At 55.5% G+C, this 3,207-nt stretch overlaps 1 long non-coding RNA gene across 1 annotated transcript in view; it reads left to right on the top strand.

Moving 5' to 3' along the window:
- The window catches only part of LOC140398850 (uncharacterized), a 13,130-nt gene extending 12,194 nt beyond the window's left edge, over positions 1–936 (top strand). The window contains exon 2 of the long non-coding RNA XR_011937593.1: positions 440–936. This is a non-coding gene — a long non-coding RNA (uncharacterized lncRNA). The remainder of the gene's footprint in view (positions 1–439) is intronic.
- The last annotated feature ends 2,271 nt before the right edge of the window (positions 937–3,207 follow it).

Here is a 3,207-nt window from a genome sequence, read left to right on the forward strand (position 1 = left end):
TTCTCTCCCAAAACTGCTCACAGCGCTGCCCGCTTGCTCAGGAACCCACCTCCATGTTCCCCACATCTTCCACCCGCTAAATTGCACAATGCCTCTCAGCTCCATGGCAGCTCATAGTTACCTCTTGTCAAGAACAGACCACCACGAGGGTCTTTCCTCTTCATTCCCTCATTTCCTCTTGATTTTATTTTTACCAATACATCTTTGATCCATGGATGATTGAAGGACACGTGTCTTTAATTCAAGCAGACAAACCCAGGTTTAAACTGGAATTGCAGTCTGGGCCCGCGCCAGTGAGATAGATGGACTGGTTTGATTGATTAGGCAGGGGGCGAATGATTTGGCCCAAAAGGCTCTGCCTGGTAACAGTTGGTGATTGGATCTTATCCCAGTGAAATGGTTCTCAGAGGCCTGAAGGTTTCCGTTTTGTTTCTGGCAGCACAGAGAACAGCCCAGTTAATTCTCTCCAGAAAGATCCAGCTGACTCTCTGCTGTGACGGCTGTTTCTCTCTTCAGTAGCCTGGGGCTGCTGTGCTCCTGGAACCACAGAGGCCTGAAGAGCAAGATTTGATGAAAAGTAAGGGACCTCTCCAGGAAGGTTGTGAACACTGTACTTCTGAACTGCATAGAGCCTGAATGAATGAATGTACAGAGGAGACCAGAACCGGCTGCAACAAAAATTTAATCTGCAATCTTGCTGTGAAGAGAAGTCTGCTAAAACCATCACCTGAATCAAAGACTCTGGCTTCCGTTCACTTATGATTTTTACCCCTTTCCAACCCTCACTGTTTGCCTGTCTTGTGTGGGTGTGTAGAGGGTGAGGGACAAGTTAAGGTGGGAGTTAGGTATTAGTTAATCATCAGCCAACTGTATCGGCTGCGCATTTCATTATTGTTCTTCTTTTAAATAAACAGTAATTGTGTTTAAATTTACAAACCTGGTGACTGTAATTATTGGGCAGCCAAGGGGCAAAGACTTGAGGGTATTTTCTATCAGGGTTATTGCTTGATTCACTTGTGTTGTGACTCCGGGGCAAGTGGGGCTGGAATTGACTGTGCACTAGCCCAGGGGGTCGTAACATAATCGGGGGCTCAGGTCTGGAATCTTTGAAACGGTAGATGATGAAGTTTGGATTGCAGTGTAACAAAGTTAAAAAGAGACACGTGATGCAGGATTCACCGCAATCGGCGAATTGGCCCGACGCCAAGACCGGCGCAAACCCCTCCGGCGTCGGGCCTACTGGAAGTTGCGGAATTCTCTGCACTTCTGGGGGCTAGGCCGGCGGCGGAGGGGCTGCGCGAGTTAGCGCATGCGCAGAACTGCCGGTGTATTCTGGCGCATGCGCGGAAGGGTGTCTTCTCCGCAACGGCCATGGTGGACACCAATAGGGGTCGGTGCGGAAGGAAGGAGTGCACCCACGGCACAGGCCCGCCTGCAGAACGGTGGGCCCCGATCACGGGCCAGGCCACTGTGGGCCCCCCCCCCCGGGGTCGGATCCCCCCGCGCCCCCCCGAGGACCGCACCAGCCGGCCTACCAGCCAGGTCCCGCCGTGTGGGACCCTGTCCAATCCACGCCGGTGGGACTGGCCAGAAACCGACGGCCGCTCGGCCCATCGGGACCCGGAGAATTGCCGGGGGGGCCGCTGCCAACGGCCCCCGACTGGCGTGGCGTAATCCCCGCCCCCGCCTGAAAACCAGCACCGGAGAACATGGCAGCCGGCGATGGAGCAGCGGGGCGGTATTCACGCCGCCCCCTGGGGATTCTCCGACCTGGCGGGGGGTCGGAGAATCCCGCCCCAGGTTTGTACTGGTACAACAGGATGGCCCTGGAAGCTGCTACGCATTTTCTTCAGATGGGCGACTTATCTCTGGTTTATTTCAAAGATCTTTGCAAAGTTGAATTACTCGGTGAATTAGAAATCGAGGTACAGCTGGAGCCAGGCAGGTGGAGATTATTGATGTGATTGTTCAGCATTTAAGTTTGAAATCATTTTATTTTTCATTTTCTGGATGTGGGTATTAGGCTGGATTAGACATAGTCCCACACGGGGGGGGACCTGGCAGGTAAGTCAGCTGGTGCGGTCCCTGGGGAGGCGCTGAGGGATCTGACCCCGGGAGGGGCCCCCACAGTGGCATGGCTCGCCGTGGCCAGCGCGGAGAAGACAACGCCCTACGCATGTGCCAGAATACGCCGGCCAGTCTGCGCAAGTGCTAGGTCACGACGGGACTTTGGCGCATGTGCTAACTCGCACAGTCCCTTCAGCACTGGCTGGCAGGGCGCAAAACCCCTCCACCGTCCACCGAGCCCCTGGAAGTGCAGAACATTCCACACTTTTGGGGGCTGGGGACACCGGAGTGGTCCGCAACGGTTTTCCCGCCGGCTTGGGGACTTGGTCCCTGTACCCCAGTGAGAGTCAGTGTGTGTGGGACCCGTACCCCAGTGAGAGTCAGTGTGTGTGGGACCCGTACCCCAGTGAGAGCCAGTGTGTGGGACCCGTACCCCAGTGAGAGTCAGTGTGTGTGGGACCCGTACCCCAGTGAGAGTCAGTGTGTGTGGGACCCGTACCCCAGTGAGAGACAGTGTGTGGGACCCGTACCCCAGTGAGAGTCAGTGTGTGTGGGACCCGTACCCCAGTGAGAGTCAGTGTGTGTGGGACCCGTACCCCAGTGAGAGTCAGTGTGTGTGGGACCCGTACCCCAGTGAGAGTCAGTGTGTGTGGGACCCGTACCCCAGTGAGAGTCAGTGTGTGTGGGACCCGTACCCCAGTGAGAGTCAGTGTGTGTGGGACCCGTACCCCAGTGAGAGTCAGTGTGTGTGGGACCTGTACCCCAGTGAGAGTCAGTGTGTGTGGGACCCGTACCCCAGTGAGAGTCAGTGCGTGTGGGACCCGTACCCCAGTGAGAGTCAGTGTGTGTGGAACCCGTACCCCAGTGAGAGTCAGTGTGTGTGGGACCCGTACCCCAGTGAGAGTCAGTGTGTGTGGGACCCGTACCCCAGTGAGAGTCAGTGTGTGTGGAACCCGTACCCCAGTGAGAGTCAGTGTGTGTGGAACAAAGAACAAAGAACAAAGAACAAAGAAATGTACAGCACAGGAACAGGCCCTTCGGCCCTCCAAGCCCGTGCCGACCATGCTGCCTGACTAAACTACAATCTTCTACACTTCCTGGGTCCGTATCCTTCTATTCCCATCCTATTCATATATTTGT

Source organism: Scyliorhinus torazame, chromosome 22, assembly GCF_047496885.1.
Source record: "Scyliorhinus torazame isolate Kashiwa2021f chromosome 22, sScyTor2.1, whole genome shotgun sequence".
Lineage (NCBI taxonomy): Eukaryota > Metazoa > Chordata > Chondrichthyes > Carcharhiniformes > Scyliorhinidae > Scyliorhinus > Scyliorhinus torazame.